This window comes from Tamandua tetradactyla, chromosome 1, assembly GCF_023851605.1.
Source record: "Tamandua tetradactyla isolate mTamTet1 chromosome 1, mTamTet1.pri, whole genome shotgun sequence".
In the NCBI taxonomy this organism is placed as follows: Eukaryota; Metazoa; Chordata; class Mammalia; order Pilosa; family Myrmecophagidae; genus Tamandua; species Tamandua tetradactyla.
This window is the reverse complement of record NC_135327.1, coordinates 33,744,539-33,767,396: the sequence shown is the minus strand read 5'-3', so window position 1 is coordinate 33,767,396 and position 22,858 is coordinate 33,744,539. Positions and strand designations below refer to the sequence as shown.

Below are 22,858 nucleotides of genomic sequence, written 5' to 3'. Positions count from 1 at the left end.
ACCTGGGACAGAATATTCTCTTCAGTAAATGGTGCTTAAAGAACTGGATAACCATAGGCAAAAGAATGAAAGAGCATCAATATCTCACACCCTATACAAAAAGGAACTCAAAATGGATCAAAGACCTAAACATTAGATCTAAGACCATAAAACTTTTAGAAGAAAATGTAGGGAAATATCTTATAAATTTTATAATGGGAGGCAGTTTCCTAGATCTTATATCTAAAGCATGAGCATTGAAGAAAGAAATAGATAAATGGGAACTCCTCAAAATTAAACATTTTTGTGCATCAAAGAACTTCGTCAAGAAAGTAAAAAGACAGCCTACACAATGGGAGACAATATTTGGAAATTATGTATCAGAGAAGGACCTAGCATCTAGAATATATAAAGGGATTGTTCAACGCAACAACATAAAGACAAACAACTCAATTACACAATGGGCAAAAGATATGAACAGACACTTCTCAGAAGTGGAAATACAAATGGCTAAAAGGCACATGAAAAGATGCTGAACTTCCCTGGCTATTAGGGAAATGTAAATCAAAACCACTATGAGCTATCATCTCACACCCATCAGAATGGTCATTATCAATAAAACAGAAAATGACAAGTGCTGGAGAGAATGTGGAGAAAGAGGCACACTTATCCACTTTTGGTGGGAATATAAAATGATACAACTGCTGTGGAAGGCAGTTTGGCAGTTCCTCAGGAAGCTAAGTATGGAATTGCCATATGACCGCAATACCATTGCTAGGTATCTACTCAGATGACATGAGGGCAAGGACACAAACGGACATTTGCACACCAATGTTTATAGCAGTATTATTTACAATTGCAAAGAGATGGAAACAGCCAAAATGTCCATCAACAGACAAATGGCTAAATGAACTGTGGTATATACATACGATGGGATATTATACAGCTGTTAAGACAGAATAAATTTATGGAGTATGTAACAATATGGATGGACCTTAAGGACATTACGCTGAGTGAGATAAGCCAGAAACAAAAGGACTGATATGAACTAACATTAATGAATGAACTTGGGGAATTTCAGTTCAGAGCAGAAATTACTGCTTGTGAGAATATCAGGAATTAGAAATAGGGTAGATACTGGAAATAGAAATAGGGTAGATATTGGGCAATTGGAGCTGAAGAGATACAGATTGTGCAACAGGACTGATTGTAAAAATTCAGAAATGAATACCACAATACTACCTGACTGTAGCACAATAATGTAAGTACACTGAATGAAGCTGAATGTGAGAATGATAGAGGGAGGAGGGCTGGGGGCCCATATGAAACCAAAAGGAAAAGTAGACAATAAAAACTAAGATGGTATAATCTAGGAATGTCTGGAGTGTACAATGATAGTGACTAAATGTTCAAATTAAAAAATGTTTTTGCATGAGGAAGAACAAAGGAATGCCAATATTGCAGGGTGTTGAAAATAGATGGTCCTTCACATATTAAAACTTCACTTCTGTATGAGACTAAACAAAAAATGTTTATTTGGTACAAAATTTATATTTTGACTAGTTCATTTCCTAATATAACTTATATGGACAGGTTAATTGAACACCATAAGTACATGGAACCTTGAACAGGGCATGAGATTTTGTAGGTTTGTCCAGTGTGATACCCTGATAAATCCCAGAGTGATTTGAACAGTGAATCAAGAAGTATTGCCAAGTCCCCTTGGGGGAATGCTGATAATGGGGGATAATTCAACTCCCCCATTTGGAGAATTCCTGATATTCTCGCAAGCAGTAAGGACCACAAAATCAATAGGCCGAACCCTCAATCTTGGGATTTATTCATATGAAACTTATCCCTGCAAAGGATAGGCTAAGCCTACTTAAAGTTAGGTCTAAGAGTCATCCCCAGAGAACCACTTTAGTTGCTCAGATGTGGCCTATCTGTCTCTCAACGAACATGGCTAGCAAACTCACTGCCCTCCCCCTCTCTATGGGGGACATGACTCCCAAAGGTGTAAGCCTTCCTGGCAACGTGGGACAGAAATCCTAAAATGATCTGAGACTCAGCATCAAGGGATTGAGAAAACCTTCTTGACCAAAAGGGGGAAGAAATAAATGGGGTGAAATAAAGTGGCAGTGGCTGAGAGATTTCAAACAGAGTCAAGAGGCTATCCTGGAGGTTAATCTTACGCATTATACAGATACACCCTTTTTAGTTTAAGGTGTATTAGAGAGCCTGAAGGGAAGTACCTGAAGCTGTAGAGCTGTGTTCCAGTAGCCATGTTTCTTGAAGATGAATGTATAATGATATAGCTTTTGCAATGTGATTGTGTGATTGTGAAAACCTTGTGTCTAATGCTCCTTTTATCTACAGTATGGAGTAAAAAATATGGATTAAAAATAAATAATGGGGGGAAAATGTTAAAACAAATTGAGTAGATTGAAATACTCGTGATCAGTGAAAGGGAGTGGTAAAGGGTATACAAAAAAATAGGGGGAACAAAGGTTATAATATATTGGGTAGATGGAAATACTAGTGGTCAATGAGAGGGAGGGGTAAGGGGTATGGTATTGTGCCAGTTTGAAAGAATGTATGTACCCTTGAAAAGCCATGTTTTAATCCTAATTCCATTTTGTAAAGGCAGCTGTTTCTTCTCATCCCTATTCAGTACTGTATGTTTGAAACTGTAATTAGATCATCTCCCTGGAAATGTGACTCAATCAAGAGGGGTTGTTAAACTGGATTAGGTGCCATTGATTGTACACCATATGTGGAATGTTTGTATGTTAAGAATGTTCCTGTTTGCATGTTGTTCTGGTTTGTCAATTAAAAAAAAATAATAGGGAAGGATAAAAACACTCCAGAGAGTAAGAAATGAGGTGAGCCATAGATATTACATTTTTGCTTTATGTATATCAGTAATGGGGAATTGGAGTTTATGTTCAATTCATGCAATGGAATATAATGTGGCTATATAAAAGAATAAAGATACTGCTAGGGACTGGTATGAAACAATCTTCAGGATACATGGTTAACAGAAAAAAGCAAGCTGCAGGAAAAAATCTGTACAGTTTGCTACCATGTATATAAAAACAGAGGAAGCTAAATATCCATATTTTTATTTGCTTATATTTGCATAAAGATATTCTGCCAGGTTCCATATGAAACATGGCCGCCAATGGGGGGCGGGACCTGGGTAGATGAGGAAAAATGGGGGTCACATTTTATGGTGTCCATTCTTTCTGGATTTTGGATTATATGAATGTATTATCCATTCAAAATTTTGAATTATTATTTTTTTTTCATTTAGGACTCTGATCCATTCTGGGTTAATTTTTTTATTATTAATTAAAAAAAATTACAAGAAACAAACATTCCCAACACATACACTCAGCAATTCATAATATCATCACATAGTTGCATATTCATCATCATGATCATTTCCCAGAACATTAGCATCAATTCAGAAAAAGAAATAAAAAGACAACAGAAAAATAAAACAAACAGAAAAAAAAAATTTTACATGCCATACCCCTTACTGATCCCTTTCATTGATCACTAGCATTTCAAACTAAATCTATTTTAACATTTGTTCCCCCTATTATTTATTTTTATTCCATATGTTCCTCTCATCTGTTGACAAGGTAGATAAAAGGAGCCTCAGACACAAGGTTTTCACAATCACACAGTCACATTATACATTATACAATCATCATCAAGAAACATGGCTACTGGAACAGAGCTCTACATTTTCAGGCAGTTCCTTCCAGCCTCTCCATTACATCTTGTATAACAAGGTGATATCTACTTAATGCATAAGACTAACCTCCAGGATAACCTCTCGACTCTGTTTGGAATCTCTCAGCCATTGACACTTTGTCTCATTTCACTCTTCCCCCTTTTGGTCGAGAAGATTTTCTCAATCCCTTGATCCTGGGTCTCAGCTCATTCTAGAGTTTTTCTCAATCCCTTGATGCTTAATCTCAGCTCATTCTGGGATTTCTGTCCCACGCTGCCAGGAAGATCCACTCCCCTGGTAGTCATGTCCCACGTAGACAGAGGGAGGGTGCTGAGTCTGTTTGCTGTGCTGACTGGAGAGAGAGGCCACATCTGAGCAACAAAAGAGGCTCTCTTGGGGGTGACTCTTAGGCTTAATTTTAAGTAGGCTTGACCTATCCCCTGTGAGGTTAAGTTTCATATGAACAAACCCCAAGACTAGGGGCTCAGCCTATAGCTTTGGTTGTCCACACTGCTTGTGAGAATATCAAGAATTCAACTTGGGGAAGTTGAGTTTTCCCCCGTTCTCACCATTCCCCGGAGGGGACTTTGCAAATACTTTTCCACTCACTGATCAAATCACTCTGGGAGTCATCAGGGCATCACCTGGACAAACCAACAAAATCTCATGTCCTATACAAAGTTCCATGTACTTAAGGTGTTCAATCAACTATCCACATAAGTTATATTAGGAGATGCACCAGTTAAAGTATAGATTTGTACCAAATAAACATGTTTTGCTTTAGTCTCACACATTAGTTGAAATTTTAAAATATTAAGTGCCATCTATTTTCAGCACACTGCAGTAATGACATTCTTTAGTTCTTCCTCATGCAAAAACATTTTTTAAATTTGAGCATTTAGTCACTATCATTATACACTCTAGGCATTCCTAGATTACACCATCTCAATCTTTATCATCTATCTTTCTTTGTGATTTCATTTATGCCCCAGCCCTCCTCCCTCTATCATTCTCATATGCAGCTTCATTCAGTGTTTTAACATAATTGTATTATAGTTAGGTAATATTGTGCTGTCCATTTCTGAGTTTTTATATTAAAAAAATTTGAATTATTTTTAAAAACCTCCAATGGAGTAAATGCATTTAGAAGTTTTTAAAAATGTGATGCATCAAAAAACTTCTACAAAGGCAATGTGTCCCAAAGTTTTAATACAACCCAACCTTGCTTTTGATGTAAAGGTCAATTGTAGAACTAAATTAGGTGCAAGCAGTTTGGAGCAGCGTTTAAACATTGGTGAAACTGCTCTTCTATTGCCTTTCTAACTCAGTGGAAATAAGCTCATGGACAGTTGTCAATTAGCTTCTTTCTCTCTCTCTCTCTGCTCTGACCTGTTTGCCATGACCTTGACCTATTTCACTGTTCTAGAATGTTGAAACCTAATATAACCCCTTCACATGTTCTGGCAACAGTTGCAGAAGAAAGAGATGCAGTGCTCCAAAAAAAGCAGACTATTAACATTATGGCAGGTGTTTTGGTCCCCACAATGACAGCCTTTCCTGAGTGGCCAAGGTAGCTTGAGGCTGCTCAAACCTGAGGTCAAAACATCTGGGGGAAATGGTCAGCTCAAAGATCTGCTTGTTTTATATATCTGCATTCAGCCACTCAACCAATATTTATTTAGCACCACCACGTGCCAGGTCAGGGTGGGAACTAGGGAGGCAAGGGCCCCAGGGCCCCAAATGTAAGGAGGTGCTCACTCTCAGGCGTTGACCCTGCCCTTGCCCAAACCTGAACACAGTAGCCTCCTTAGATTTTGTGCCCTTGGGCTTTACTTCCCTTATCATAGTCCCACCTAGGTCAGGCAGTATTCTAGGACTGAGGATAGATATAGCAGTGAACAAGAGAGAGAAATGGAGAAAAAGGATAAAAAAAAGAAAAAAAGCTGGACAAATAATCAAGTTTTTACATTACAGAGCTGGACAGTTCAGTGCTAAGTCAATCCTGTTTTCTTAAAACAGATGTTTTTGCCCAACCTTCACTTTGAAGCTAATAAGTGACCTCACCTGCAGTATTGCTTTGGTTGATTTCTAACTCTATCTCCCCAGGTTGTCCTGTGTGGCTCGGACAATGGGAGGTCCCACTCATGCACACTTACCAATACTAGCACTCATCAACCTAGTCTACGCAGTACCCTGTGAGGAGGTATCATCATTTTTCCAGATAGAGTTTCCAGTGGGTCTATAACTAGTGAGAGGTCACCACACAGTCATCTGAATGACCTCAGAGTGGGCAGGCTTCACCACTCCACACCACTGCTTAAGGAGGCTCGAGTTTAGGTTGACCCTTACTCCCCAGCTCAGTATATGTAGGCCCAGGAATGGCCTAGGGTCAAGATATTGCCTTGAAATGTAGGCCTTGGTCCTGAAGGCCGTTCTTTCTCCCCATCAAGTACAGCCCTGGAAAGAAGCCAAAGCAAAGTCAACCAAACCCAAGGTGACCCCAGAGGTACCATCATTATGGACAGTTCAACCTTTGGCTCAATTGCCAAAGAAGGTTCTAGTTTAGCTTCCTGGGTTCTTCCACCCAATCTGTCCCAATTTGCCACTTACACAGCAATCTGCACTGAGCACAGTATGAACAAGAATGAGTCAATATTCCCTGGGTCCTCTTCTACCCCTCCTTTAAATAACATAATCATTACTTGAATGCCTATTAATGCTAGGCCCTAAGGTGGGTACTGCAATGTAACAATGAACCAAAGAGACTTGGCAGCCATCTCCATGGAGCTCACGATCCAGTGGGGAGGATATCATCACATGAAGAAAAGGGTAAGTGCTACTAGGGGAAAGTGGGGTTGGTCCAGGAGGGCTTCTTTGAGAAAGGGGCCTCTGAGTGAGACTACAGGATGGGGTAAAGGGGTGAAGTGGCCAGGAAAGAGCATTCCAGGCAGAGGGAACAGCATGGTCTTGCAAGTATCCCTTCCAAGGAAGGAACTGAAGAATATCCTTGGGGCTGGAGGCCACTGAGCAAGGGAAGAGTCCAATGATGAGGCTGGAGAGCAAGATGAGGACAACTTCAGAAAGGTCTAAGACCATCCTAAGAAGGATGATGGGGAACCCTTGGGGGATCTTAGGCAGGCAATCTAGAGGATTCAGTTTGGGTTCAGACAAATTCACCATGGCTATGGCTGCAGAACTCCATGGATGGAAGTTAGAGTGGTTGGGAAGAAGCGGTGAGGAAGCTACTGCCACTCCAGTGATAGTGACATTATCATATCAGAGGGAGGTGCAAATAGATGGGCTCGTGATATATTTTGGAAATTTTGGAAACTTAGTGATGGAGTATGTGAGCAGGGTTCTGAGAGATTCCTGGCTTCCAGTTTGAGTAACTGTAGATCCTCCAGTAGAATTCACAAATTCAAACCATCATGCCTCCCCTTGTGAAAGATGACATAAAAGCCTATGCATTGAAGAAAAGACTTCGTCGTCCTATTTGTCTTTTCTCTATGCTGGTTAAAATGCTTTTTGGAAATCTTTTTGGCCAATGAAATGAGTTACACATTTAAGATTGAAAAACAATAATCGCTTCTTTTTTGAAACATGTCTATCACATTCTCAAAAAGACCCATAAAAAATTGCTCAGTGCCCGGATAAGATAATGAAGTGATCAGAGATAATTTTCCTATAATTTGAGACCTAATTTCACTAGCAAATAAAAACTGCTTTAAACACTGACACTGATCCTTTAAATTTGATGTAATCAATTCAGAAAGGTCTCAGAGACTTCCCTGGTTAAAATTTATGAGTGATTTTTCCTTCATTAAAGTTTGTATTATCAACAGCTAATTAGGGTTGCAAAACCTTATCTACATTATCTTCTGATGACCTGGCCAGAAAAAGAGCAAGTTGCAGAACAGTAACTAAGTTGATCTCATTTATGTTAAAACAAAACCAATCAAAATCCAAAACTAAAATAGGCCCCAAACCCAGCAGCATCAGCATCACCAGGGAGCTGGTTAGAACGGAAGATTCTACAGTTTAGTAAAATTCACCAGTGGTTCCTCTACCTATCAAAGTTTGATAATGCACACATAAACACTGTGTTTGCAGAGATATATTTATATGAATGGAAATATAAATGCATAGAAAGATCTGGAATGATGTGTATCAAACTGTGAACAGTGGCTACATCTGAGAAGGGGAATTGGATTTTGAGGTGTGTAGGTATAACAAGTTGGGGACTAGGAATTCAAGGGGGACTTTACCTTTTTACCCTATATACTTCTGGATTTCACTTATTGGTTTAATGTATAGGAGAGCCTGTGTTATTTGAGTAACTTAAATTTAAATATTAAGGTAGCATATAACTGAGGGCATGAAAAGCTACCCGTGAGTCCTTTCCACTGACTGGCTAATAATAAACACTTTGACCTACCAATTCCACTTAGAGAGCCAACTGTCAGAATCACTCACACACGAGATGAATGTCTGCTGGTTTTATTCAATGAGCACTGTTTGCAAGAGCAAAAGAGTGAAGGTGGTCTAAATGCCCATCAATCGAGAACTGGTGAAATTGATTAAGATACAATGGAACGCTACGTAGCCATAAAAAAGATTGAGGGCACTCTCTATGTATTGAGTTGGAACAATGGCCAAAATAAATTGTTAACACAAGGAATATTCCAAACGTTAATATTTGTATAAAATAAGGGAACAGAATATATATTTATATTTGTTTATATATACATAATATATCTCTGAAATGATACAAAAATAAACTAATGGTCGTTGACTAAACAGGAGGCTGCAGGACAGTAAAGAGACTTTTTACCATTTTTTTAAATACTTTTGTGATTTTGAACCATGTAGATGTATTGCCCATTCAACACTTTTAAAACAAGAACAAAACAAAACAAACAGAAGCCTCTAGGGTTCTCTTTATTCCTCTGAGAATCCTCACTCATGGGAACTACATCTGGGGAACTCATTGTGAACCTAATAACCCAAAAGCTTGGTTTCCCATGAAAAGAAGGCTGCTTTCACGGAAGAAGAGGGACACCCTCCATCCTAAGGGGAAAGACACACACCCCCCAACAGCTGCCTTTATTGCCATTCTGTCTTTTGCTGCTTTCATTTTATGTGGCTCAGCTTTTTTTCTTAAAGGTCCCACCAGTTCTTTTTAAAGGACAGTACCAGTAATAAAAATAGATTAATTTTACTTTTAAACCACCTCCACCACCATCCCAGTTTTAAAAAACAATGACGATCTTATTCCAGGATAAAAATAATGAATGGAAAATAGCTAGTTTCATCCATCCATTATTTTTTCTATTGAGATAAAAATGAAAGTGAACAAAAATAGCAGACAAAGAAAAATAATTTTCAAAATCAGGATACCACAAGCAGTCTCCAGAGGTGAGGGGGGAAGGGTCTTTTTAGTGTATCACTCTTGCACCTTGAAAATTTAGTGTTTAAAAAAATTCTGTAAATGGTACATGTTTTTTATAAAACAGACAAAAAAAACCCCAATCATTTTCAAAGTGTATGCCAGAACTACCTAGTTTTTGGCTGGCAATCTTTCTAGATAAATGAAGTAAAAGATAACGAGAAAGCATTATCTTTCTCATGCTTTCCTGAGATCTGAATTATGCTTAAGAAGAAAAGAAAACAAGATGGAAAATAATGCTTGCTTAGGTAAATACAACCAGCCAGGGAAGGCTTCATAGAAGGAGTATAATTCATTGAGTCCGAGTTTATAGAGGGAATCCTCAAACAAAGGACTTTTGTGAAGGGATCAGTCCTGAGCCCACCATAACTTAGCATACAATGGGACAGCTTAATAAAAGAAGCTTCCAAAAGCTAAGATAGTTATCCAGGAGTAGCCATGGAGAGAGGGGAAAAAGAAATCAAACATCTGGAACTTCCCAACTATCTTTGTAGCTAGCACTGGTGAATGCATGAAAGGTTTCTTATCAGCGCGGGTCCCATCCATTTTTCAAAATAGGAAACTTTTGCCATTCTCTTGAAGATTTGCAAATTCACTTATGGACTTTTTTTCAATCTATGTTTCAGTCATGTTAAATGACTGGTGAAATGACCAACCCCTTTTAAATTTTGCTATAATACTTCTACAATAAGACAGATATCGTAAGACTTACATTATATCATATTATACATATATATATATCTTCTTTAAACAAAAAATTTTAGTGAGCCATTCAGAATTTAACAACTTGGTAGTTGACTAAGTTCTTTATTTATAGGATCAAGTAAGGGCTTGAAGAGGTTGCATACAATTTCTATTAAGGGTATATTTTTTACATATAGTATATATTAAATCTATGAGATTTTTTAACAAACGTGGGGGATTGTAAACCTTACAGGTTAAAAAACATAAGCTGTAGAATCAAAACAATTTCCAACTGTCTGGATGTGGGGTTGTGGCTTCAGCAGTCCTTCAGCTGGGGTCAATCGGTCAAGGGCTTCTCTCCACGTCCCACCCCTCCCCTCCATATCTGGTCGTAGCTATTCCAGAAGCACCACGTCCAAACGTTGTAGATCCAGGCTCTCTTACTTGGGTAGCCCTATCATATATGGTACCAAGTGTATTAAAATATATCCACAGACTCCATATTCAATTTTTAAAAATGAATATAGATATATATTGCAATATATATATACATATACGTATTTGTGCACACAGATGTATTAGACAGAATGCAGATACAGTACATATATTCAGGTATATTTGCAGATATATTTTATATATACAGTATAGAGAGAGAGCTATATTATATTACAGCTATATATAGTTGTAATTTTTGAAATGTTCTAAAATTAAACATGTTTATTGATTTTGTTACAAATAGACTATTTTGTCTATTTTTAAAGAGTGTTTTATTTATTTATTTATTTATTTATTTATTTAATTTTCTTACATGGGCAGGCACCAGGAATCAAACCCGGGTCTCTGGCATGGCAGGCGAGGACTCTCCCACTGCACCACTACAGCCCGCCCTATTTTGTCTATTTTTGAAACCAGTTTAATTGAGTTCACTTGAAATTGCCAGATAGCATGATGCTATGTTTTGTGGCCATTTATGAATTCTATTTTTCTTTAACTCTCACAAAGCTATAGAGTCTTGAATCTAGTACCCCAGCAGCCCATAGAAATATCCCTGAAAGTTCAGGCAAAGTAGTCCTTGATTTTGTAGTGAAACTGACCTTTTCTGTTGTGTGATTCCATTTGCTATTCATCTTAAAACAAACTTCTGGTTTCTCATTGTCCTTCCTTCTCAGTAGCCTGAGGCTGTGAGGGTGGGACTCTGAAGACGTCTTGTATCCAGGTGCGGCAATTAATCTTCCAGTATTTCTTAATCTTCCACTGTATGTAAATACAGAGCTATATGATACAGAGAAATATAAAACCAAATCCCTTCAGGAGGTTGCAAATGAGCATTATGGAGGAAATTAGCAGGCATATGTAAGAAAAGATTCTTGACTTTAGGCATTGTTAAGAAAAATGCAAATATAGATTACTATGAGTTATCTTTTTTCTTTTCATTTATCAGATTTGCTGATACCAAAGTTTGATAACACTGTCTTTGCGAGATGTAATATGCGAGCTCACTCATACATGGCTACATAGGGTGGGAATTAAAACTGGTTCAACTTCCTTGGGGCGATATTTGGAAACATCTATTAAAATAAAAGATGTACATATCCTTTGACCTAACAATTATTCTGCTGGAAATTTATCCTGGAGGCACACTACTGAACATATAACAAATGATATATGTACAAGGAAATACATTGCAACATTGTAAGTAAAAGCTAAATAATGGAAACAAGCAAAATGTCCATTAGAGAAGACTGTCAAAATAAGTTATGGTCATCTATAAAACAGCATTGTATTTCTGCAGCTGGAAGCAGCTGTGTTTGTACTGATATGAAATATTCTACAAGAGATAGCATTAAATGGACAAATCAGGGGCTAAGCTGTGTTTCAGATGTTACCATTTGTGAGTGAAAAAGTATTAGATTGAACCATATGAAATTGCCAACATTAGACATTATAATTTAATCTAATATAGAGATGTGTATGTTTTTAACTAAATTTTTTAATTTAAGATAATTGTAGATTTACATTGAGTTATAAGAAATAATACAGAGAAATCTCTTGTACCTTTTACCCAGTTTCTCCAATGATAACATCTTAGGAAACTATTGTACAACATCACAACTGGGGTATTAACCTTGACAACTGACATTGAAAAAAGTCAAGATACAAAATATTTCCATCACAAGGATTCCTAATATTGCCCTTTCATAACCACACCTACTTCACTCCAGCCCCACGTAACCCTTTCTCTCTCTCTCTCTTTTTTTTTTTTTAACATTTTTCCTCTTTTTGAAACTTTGTATTTTGAAATAATTTCAAACTTAGAGGGAAGTTGCAAACATAATCTAAAAATAATACTGTGAATTCCCATATATTCACTACCTGGAAATCCAGATTTATTAACGTTTAACATTTTGCCACCTTTGTTTTATTATTCTTATAACATCTATTATCTAAACATTTGAGAGTAGGTTGCATACATTATATTCCATTACCACTTAACATTTCTAGGTATATCCCATCCCTTCTTAGCCCCTGGCAACCACTAATCTATTCTCTGTTTCTATAGTTTTGTCATTTCAAAATGGCATACTATATGAATGGATTCATTCCTTTGGGATTGACTTTTATAATGCAGCATAATTCTCTGGAGATTAATGCAGGTTTTTTTTTTTTTTTTGTATGCTGTATGGTGGGGTCATCTTTCATTGTTTTCCCATGTGAGTTATTGCAGCACCGTTTGTTGAATTTTTGTTTGTTTGGTTTTTGTTTGTTTTCCTTGATTGTTTTTGGGGAAATGCATGGGCTGGGAATTGAATCCGGGTCTCCCACATGGCAGGTGAGAACTCTACCACTAAATTACCCTTCCACCCCACAGCACAGGTCGGTTTTTACAGATATCAGTAGTTTGTTCCTTTTAACCATTCACCCATTGTAGGATATCTATGTTATTTCCAGTTTGGGGCCGTTATGAATAAAGCTGCTATAAACATTTTTCTGCAGGTTTTGCCTGACCATGTGTTTTCATTTCTCTGGGACCAACTGCTGTGTCTTAATGGTAGTTACATGTATGTTTTTGTTTTTAAGAAACTGCCAAACTGTCTTCCCCACCGGCTATACCATTTTATAGTCCCACCAACAATGATGAATGATCTAGTTTTTCCATAGCCTTGTCAGCATTTGGTGTTATTAATATTTGTACTTTACCCATTATGATAGGTAAAATGCTTATCACATCTTTTATCCATTTTCTAATTGAATTGTTTTTCTTTTTTTTCACTATTGAGTTTTGAGATTTCTTTATATATTCTAGAAACTTGTCCTATGATAGATGTGTGATTTGCAAATATTTTCAACCAGTCTGGAATTTGTCTTTTGCTCTTCTTAATAGACTCTTTCACACAGCAAAAGCTTTTTATTTTATTGAAGTCCAGGTTATCAATTTTTCCTTTATGATCTGTGCTTTTGATGTCAAGTCTAAGAATTCTTTGCCTAGCCTAAAGCTGCAGATTAAAAAAAAAAAGTATAGTTTTATGTTTTACAACATAAATATAAAGGATTCATTTTGAGTTAATTTTGTATACAGTATGAGATTTATAGAGGTAATTTTTTTTTTTTTTTTGCCTGTGGGTGTCCACTTGTTCCAACACCCTTTGTTGATGAGGCTCTCTCTCCTCACTGTACTGCTTTTGTACATTTGTCAAAAAGTCAATTGAGGGGGTACTTGTCATGTGGAGACATTCTGTGTTGTGGGGTCAGCCTTTCAGCTTCACTAGGTGGGCCCTCAGCCCTCCACCCCCTGAGGCCATGTTTATCCCCTACACAGAGTTGGTCTCCTTCTGATGCCAGATGTATCCATTGGAAATGTTGGCCAGCTTAAAATAGATATGATTCTCTCCACCCTGAATATGTCTAAGATTGGTCACGTCTATGCTGATTGTCGTATGCTAACGGATGGAAACAATCCATATGTAACTGCAAAAGAAAATTCAACAAACCTCAGTACAAATGCTGAGGTTTATTCATTGTCTTCAAGGAAGCCAGTGGCTCTTTAGTTAAGATACAGTTATGTTAAATATAAATCAAAGCCATACTGTGAAAAAAAAAACTTTTTCAGGGTGAGAAGTAGTAACTGCCAACGTTGTTCTTTCAAGCAGTCATTTGCTTCACCGCCAATGATCTACAGCTTCTTAATATTTCCCCTCTGGTAACTACTCACACCTTCTATGGATGAAAGTGTTCAAAATAAAATAAAGTGCCTTAACTGGGAAGAAATGGGAAAAAAAAACTATGCATTCCTGAAATCAAGGATTCTGAGTTTTATATCTGTGTCCCTAAAAGAGGTATCACAAAAGGCATCACTTTATGAAGAAAGCTGTTCTAAAGGAATCTAAATGGTGGTTCTGCTGCAATTTCTTTCAGAAGGAGACAATATTTCAGATGCATTAGGTCTTGTTGAGTATCTTAGTGATTGGCTTCAGATAATCAAACCATGTATCAGTGACCCCACAACATTTGCCATGCTATGGAAAATAGCAAGTTCTTGGAGATGGTGCTTTGGCCGTGGTCCTTCTCCTAAAAACTGAAAATCAGTTTTCAGATTTATACCATATGTTATCATGATATATGCTACCAGTACAACTGTTAAACATTCTATATAAATATTTGTATTATCTGAGAATGTATTAAGAATGTTATTTACTTTTCACAAAAAGAAATAAAGAAAAAAGGATTAACAAAGGCTGGGTTTCCTAACTTTCTATCATATACAACAAATGTAAATTTTGTATAATAAAGTATTTCTCCATTAAGAAAAACTCAGCTGAGTGTATTTATATGAGTCTGTTTCTGGGTTCTTTATTCTGTTTCACTGATCTGGGAGTCTGTTCCTTCACAGATACCATATAGTCTGAATTTTGGTAGCTGTGTAATAAAGACTTGAATCAGGCCAGCTGATTCTGCCTACTTTTTCAAAATTGGTGTTTCAATTTGCTAAAGCTGCCAGTCTGCAATACCAGAAACAGTTGGCTTCTATGAAGGGGATTTGATTTCTAACAATTCTAAGGCTGTGAAAATGTGCAAATTAAGGCATCAACAAGACAATACTTCTCAAAGGAACCCTGGCATCTGGGGTTCCTTTGCTTCATGGGAAGCCATATGGTGATGTCTGCTGGTCCTTCTCTCCAAAAATGTCTCTGTGGGCATTTTCTTTCTCTCTTAGTGTCTCTCAGCTCTGAGCGCTCTCCACAATGTCTCTCCCTTAAAGGATTTCAGCAAGTGGATAAAAACCCATCTTGAATTGGGTGGGTCACATCTCCATGGAAACAACCTAATCAAAAGGTCCCACCCACAAGAGGTCGACAACCACAAGATTGTATTAAAAGAGCCTCACTTTTCTGGGGTACATAACAGTTTCAAACCAGAACAATTGGTTTAGCTAGTCTAGTTCCTTTATCTTTGCATGTAAATTTTAGAATAATCCTGTCTATATTTATAAAAAAAACTTACTGGGATTTTTGATAGAAATTATGTTAAAACATCAATTTGGAGATAATTGACGTCTTTATTATAGTGAGTCTTTCAATCCATGGACATGGTATGCCTCTCTATTTATTTAGATCTCCCTTGATTTCTTTCATTAGCATTTTGTAGTGTAGACTTGTAGGTTTGAAACTACAAGTCCCATGTGTTTCTTTTTAGATCTACACATAACTATTTTATTTTCTTTGAGCAATTAAAATTTTGATGACTACTTGTTCATATATTTTGCATACTGTGACCTTACCGAAGTCACTTATTAGTTCTAGGGGATTTTAATTTTTTTTTGTAGATTACTTGGGATTTTCTACATAAATAATTCTATCAGCTATGAACAAAAACAGTTTCATTTCTGTTTTATAATCTGTTCACCTTTTATTTCCTTTTCTTGCTAGAACTTCCAGCCTATGTTGAATAGAAAATGTAAGAGGGGATTTCATTGCCATATTCTTAGTCTTAGAGGGAAAGATTCAGTCTTTCATCATTACGTATAATGATAGCTGTAAGGTTTTTCTTATTTTTATTTTTTTGTAGAGGCACTTTATCAAATTGAGGTATTTCTCCCTCTATCTTGTTTTTCTGAGAATTTTTATTGTGGATGTTTTTTTATAAACAAAAATGCCTTTTCTGCATCAATCGAGATGATCATGTGGTTTTTCTGCTTTGATTTGTTAATATGATGTATTACATTAATTGATTTTCTTATGTTGAACCATCCTTGCATACCTGGGATGAATCCTACTTGGTCATGATATATAATTCTTTTAATGTGTTGCTGGATTTGATTTGCTAGAATTTTGTTGAGGATTTTGCATCTATATTCATTAGAGAGATTGGTCTATAGTTTTCTTTTTTTGTAATATCTTTGTCTGGCTTTGGTATGAGGGTGATGTTGGGTTCATAGAATAAATTAGGTAGCTTTCCCTCCTCTTCAATTTTTTTGAAGAGTTTGAGCAGGATTGGTACTAATTCTTTCTGGAATGTTTGGTAGAATTCACTGTGAAGTCATCTGGTCCTGGACTTTTCTTTTTAGGGAGTTCCTTAATGACTGATTCAATTTCTTTACTTGTGATTGGTTTGTTGAGGTTGTCTATTTCTTCTCGAGTCAAAGTTGGTTGTTCATGCCTTTCTAGGAAGTTGTCCATTTCATCTACATTGTTGCATTTATTAGCATAAAGTTGTTCATAGTATCCTGTCATTACTTCTTTTATTTCTGTGGGGTCAGTGGTTATGTCTCCTCTTCCATTTCTGATCTTATTTATTGGCATCCTCTCTCTTCTTCTTTTCATCAGTCTTGCTAAGGGTCTGTTCTAGTTTGCTAGCTGCTAGAATGCAATATACCAGAAATGGAATGGCTTTTAAAAGGGGGAATTTAATGAGTTGCTAGTTTACAGTTCTAAGGCCGAGAAAATGTCCCAATTACAACAAGTCTATAGAAATGTCCAATCAAAGGCATCCAGGGAAAGATACCTTGGTTCAAGAAGGCCAGTGAAGTTCAGGGTTCCTCTCTCAAGTGAGAAGGCACATGGCAAACACAGTCAGGGCTCCTCTCTCAGCTGGAAGGGCACATGGCGAATATGGCGTCATCTGTGAGCTTTCTCTCCTGGCTTCAGGTTTCATGAAGCTCCCCGGGAGGCATTTTCCTTCTTCATCTCCAAAGGTCGCTGGCTGGTGGACTCTGCTTCGTAGTGTTGCTCTCTCTGAATTTCTCATTCTCCAAAATATTTCCTCTTTTATAAGACTTCAGAAACTAATCAACACCCATCCAAATGGGTGGAGACATGTCGTCCCTTAATCCAGTTTAACAACCATTCTTGACGAAATCACATCATCCAGGGAGATGATCTGATCACAGTTTCAAACATACATATTGAACAGAGATTATTCTACCTTTATGAAATGGGATTTATATTAAAACATGGCTTTTCTTAGGGGGCATACTTCCTTTCAAACCAGCACAGGGTCCATCAATCTTATTGATTTTCTCATAGAACCAGCTTCTGGTTTTATTGATTTTCTCAATTGTTTTCATGTTCTCAATTTCATTTATTTATGCTCTAATCTTCGTTATTTCTTTCCTTTTGCTTGCTTTAGGGTTAGTTTGCTGTTCTTTCTCTACTTCTTTCAAGTGGATAGATAATTCCTCGATTTTTGCCCTTTCTTCTATTTTGATATAGGCATTTAGGGCAATAAATTTCCCTCTTAACACTGCTTTTGCTGCATCCCATAAGTTTTGATATGTTGTGTTTTCATTTTCATTTGCCTCAAGTTATTTAATGATTTCTCTTGTAATTTCTTCCTTGACCCACTGGTTGTTTAAGAGTGTGTTGCTGAGCCTCCACATATTTTTGAATTTTTTGTCACTCTACCTATTATTGATTTCCAACTTCATTCCTTTATGATCTGAGAAAGTGTTTTGTATGATTTCAGTCTTTTTAAATCTATTGAGACTTGCTTTGTGACCCGGCATATGGTCTATCCTCGAGAATGATCCATGAGCACTTGAGAAAAAGGTATATCCTACTGTAATGTTCTATAAATGTCTGTTGAGTCTAGCTCATTTATTGTATTATTCAAATTCTCTGTTTCTTTATTGATCCTCTGTCTAGATGTTCTGTCCATTGATGAGAGTGGGGAATTGAAGTCTCCAACTATTATGGTAGATGTATCTATTTCTCTTTTCACTGCTTGCCACATGTATTTTGGAGCATTCTTGTTCGGTGCATAAATATTTAAGATTGTTATGTCTTCGTGCTGAATTGTTCCTTTTATTAGTACATAGTATCCTTCTTTGTCTCTTTTAACTGTTTTACATTTGAAGTCTAATTTGTTGGATATTAGTATAGCTACTCCTGCTCTTTTCTGATGGTTATTTGCATGAAATATCTTTTCCCAACCTTTCACTTTCAACCTATGTTTATCCTTGGGTCTAAGATGTGTTTCCTGTAGACAGCATATAGATGGGTCCTGTTCTTTAATCCATTCTGCCAGTCTATATCTTTTGATTGGGAACTTTAATCCATTAACACTTAGTGTTATTACTGTACAGGTAGTACTTTCTTCTACCATTTTGCCTTTGGATTTTATATGTCATATCTAATTTTCCTTCTTTTTAACTTTACTCATAGTCTTCCTTTCTACACTCTTCTCCACAGCTCTATCTCTGTCTATTCATATCTGTTTCTAGTGCTCCCTTTAGTATTTCTTGCAGAGCTGGTCTCTTGGTCACAAACTCTCTCAGTGATTTTTTGTCTGAAAATGTTTTAATTTCTCCCTCATTTTTGAAGGACAATTTTGCTGTATATAGAATTCTTGGTTGGCAGTTTTTCTCTTTTAGTAATTTAAATATATCATCCCGCTGTCTTCTCGCCTCCATGGTTTCTGCTGAGAAATCTATGCATAGTCTTATTGGGCTTCCCTTGTACGTGATGGATTGCTTTTCTCTTGGTGCTTTCAAGATTCTCTCTTTCTCTTTGACCTCTGACATTCTGATTAGTAAATGTCTTGAAGTATGTCTATTTGGATCTATTCTCTTTGGGGTACACTGTACTTCTTGGATCCATAATTTTAAGTCTTTCATAACAGTTGGGAAATTTTCAGTGATAATTTCCTCCATTAGTTTTCTCCACCTTTTCCCTTCTCTTCTCCTTCTGGGACACCCACAACATGTATATTCATGTGCTTCATATTGTCATTCAATTCCCTGAGTCCCTGCCATATTTTTCCATTTTTTTCCCTATAGTTTCTGTTTCTGGTTGGATTTCAGATGTTCCATCCTCCAGTTCACTAATCCTATCTTCTGCTTCTCAAAATCTACCATCGTAGGTTTCCATTGTTTTTTTCATCTCTTCTACTGTGCCTTTCATTCCCATAAGTTCTGTGATTTGTTTTTTCAGACTTTCCATTTCTTCTTTTTGTTCATTCCTTGCCTTTTTTATGTCCTCCCTCAATTTATTCAAACTGGATATTTGAAGGTATCAATAGACTTCTACATATATGTTATGTGAATATAATGCAACCTATAGCAACACTAAAAAAATTATACAAAGAGAAACACTCAAAACACTATAGATAAGTCAAAATGAAATTCTAAAAAATGCTCAAGTAACCCACAGGAAGGCAGAGGAGAGGGTGTAGGCTGGTTTTAATGGCTTCAAATTGCCAAGCCCTGGTGTCTGAGTTCCTTAAGGGAGGAATTCCACCTGAGTTGAGCTTCACCCCTCCCCTGGGTGGACAAGGCCTCAGACGAGCTTGTTTCTGCCTATGCCTGGGGCAGTTGCAGCCTGAGAAGTCCTGCCACTGAATCCAAAGGCAGTCAAGCCTTTGTAGAAACACAGGCACAAAAACCTCTGTTTCCTTTTTTTTTCTCTCTCTCTCTTTTTCTGTCAGCCCTTTCCCCTTGGCGCCAGGGCAAAAATGAGTGACCTTTACTTTGACCAGCTTCACCTGAGCTGGGGGCCTATTTTTAGTAGTCAGAATTTGTTAATTAATGCCACAATTGGTGTTTGGTTGGGCTCAGCCCCTGCTGCCATTAACGTGTCTTTCCTTTCCACTCTGGGAAGTAGCCTGTGGGGGAGGGGCACCGGCCACTGCAGTTTGGGGAACTCACGGTTCTGGGGGGACTTGCAGCCGGTCCAGCTGGGCCAGACTGGGGTATGCTGTGTATCTGGCCACTGACACTGCCCCAGGAGCTGTTTGCATTGGTTTACATGATGTTGCTACTTTTCTTCTTTAAAATGTCAGTACAGTAAATTACATTGATTTTTGAATATTGACCCAGTCTTGCATTACTGAAAGGAATCATACTTGATCATGGTGAGTAATTCTTACTTATTGCTGAATTTTATTTGTCAATATTTTGGTAAGGATTTTTGCATCTATATCATGAGGAATATTGAGCTGTAGTTTTGTTTTGCTTTTGTCCTGTCTGCCTGAAAAGCAAAGTAATATTAGCATCACAAAATAAACTTAGAGGTATCCCCTCCTCTCTTACTTTCTGGAAGAGATTTTGTAGAATTAGTGTTACCTCGTCTAGAATATCTGCTAGAATTCTTTAGTGAAACCATCTGAGCCTGAAGAATTCTGTTTTTTTCTTTTTTTCAGTTAAAATGAATCATAATAGAGCAATTCAAGTAACTACATAGGTAAATTATGCTAGTTTGTATTTTTAAAGAATTGGTCCATATTGTCTCAGATGCTGCTATTTATTGCTTTCTGTTTGTTCTATTTTTAACCTGTTTTTGTTTTTCTTTTTGACATGGGCAGGTTCTAGGAATTGAACCCGAATCTCCAGCATGGCAGGCAAGAATTCTGCCACTGTGCCACTATTGCCCACCCTGTTTTTTACCTGTCTGTTTTTTTCCCCTGCCTTCCTGTGGGTTACTTGAGCATTTTTTAGAATTTCATTTTGACTTATCTATAGTGTTTTGAGTGTTTCTCTTTGTATAATTTTTTTAGTGTTGCTATAGGTTGCATTATATTCACATAACATATATGTAGAAGTCTATTGATACCTTCAAATATCCAGTTTGAATAAAGTGGAGAAACCTCACAGCCCTTTACCCTCCCCCATTTATAATATAATTGTCTTAAAAATTTCCTCTACATATATTTAGAACTACATCAGACAGTGTTAAAATACTTACAATTTAGAAAACTTAAGAGGAGAAGGAAAATCTATTGTATTTACTCATATTTTTGCTTACCATATCCTTTATTCATTCCTGATTCCAAGATTCCTTTATAATTTCTTTCCCATTTACAGAAATTTTTTTTGCCATTCTTTTAGGATAACATGCTGGTGACAAATTCTCTTAGCTTTTGTTTTTCTAAGAATGCCTTTATTTCTCCTTCATTCCTGAAAGATATTTTCACTGGGTATAGGACTCTGTGTTAACTGTTCTTTCCGCCCAGCATTTGCAAAATACTGTGTCACTGACTTCTGCTCTCAATAATTTGTGATGAGAAGCCCACTGTCATTTAAATTATTTTTCCTTATAGGTAAAGTATTATTTCCCTCTTGCTGCTTTAAAGATTTTTTCCTTGTCTTTTGTTTTCGAAAGTCTGACTATGATTTTTTTTGGTGTAGGTTTATTTGGGTTTATTCTGTTTGTGGTTCACTTGACTTCTTGATATGTGGGTTTGTTTCGTTTGTTAAATCTGGGAAATTTTTAACCGTTATTTCTTCTGGTACTTACTCGGCCCTGCCCTCTTTCTTCTCTCCTCCTGGAACTCCAATGACACAAATGCTAGGTCTTTTGCTATAGTCCTATAGGTCCCTGAGGTTCTGTTCTTTTTTTTTTTTCAGACTTTTTCTTCTTTGTGGTTCACTTGAAGTAATTTCTATTGTTTTATCTTTCAATTTTCTGATTCTTTCTTCTGTCTCCTCCATTCTGCTGTTGTGGCCATACATTAAGTTTTGAATTTCAGTTATTGAATTTTTCTGTTGTTAAGTTTCTAATTGGTTATTCCTTACATGTTCTATATCTTTGTTGAGACTTTCCGTTTTTCCAAGAAGTGGAAGTACAAGGTATACTTTTTAAATACATGGGCTATCTCTGGAAAGGAGAAAGACTTGCCTTTGTTGAGTGCTTTTTAAAAACTTTTAAAATTGTATAGTATGACATATATACAAAGCAAAAAAATTTAAAAAAGTAGTAGTTTTCAAAGTACCCCTCAAAAAGTGGTCACAGGGGTGGGCCACAGTGGCTCAGTGGCAGAGTTCTTGCCTGCCATGCTGCAGACCTGGGTTCAATTCCCAGTGACTGCCCATGCAAAAGAAAAAAAAAAGTGGTCACAGGACACATCCCAGAGTTTGTCATGGGCTACCAAATGATGCTCTCATATTTTTCCTTCTAGCTGCTCCAGAGTAGAGGAGGCTAGAGGGTTTAAATACTTTTTTTTTTTATCATCACAATGGACTTTTCTTTCCTTCTTTCTTTGAGACTAGTAACATATACAAAACATATACAAAAGCTATAAATTTCCAAGCCCAGCACCACAATTAACTGTAGAACATATTTCAGACTTTGACATGGGTTACAATTTCACAATTTTGGGTTTTTATTTCTAGCTGCTCTAAAATACTGGAGACTAAAAGAGATATCAATTTAATGATTCAGCATTCATATTCATTTGTTAAGTCCTATCTTCTAGGCATAATTACACCATCACCTTTGATCTTTCGATACCTCTCTTTGGGGTTGTTTGGGCAATGGCAATTCTAAATTTTTGATATTGGAAGAGTCTATCACGAATATGGAGTAGGGAGATGGAACTATGTGATGTTCTGGAAAGGCTGGGCTAGGTTTCAGGACTTATCTGGACCAGGGACCCATCTGGAGGTTGTAGGTTTCTAGAAAATTACTCTAGTGCCTGGAACCCTTATGGAATCCTATATATTGCCCTAGGTATTCTTTAGGATTGGCTGGAATGGTCCTGGTTGGGGGTTGACAGGTTATGATAAGTAGCAAGGTCTA

At 36.9% G+C, this 22,858-nt stretch overlaps 1 long non-coding RNA gene and 1 pseudogene across 1 annotated transcript in view; both read left to right on the top strand.

Moving 5' to 3' along the window:
- LOC143644662 (uncharacterized) overlaps positions 1-22,858 on the top strand; it is a 164,366-nt gene that overhangs the window by 26,086 nt on the left and 115,422 nt on the right. The window lies entirely within an intron of this gene.
- On the top strand, positions 13,602-14,439 carry LOC143684013 (proteasome assembly chaperone 2 pseudogene; annotated as a pseudogene).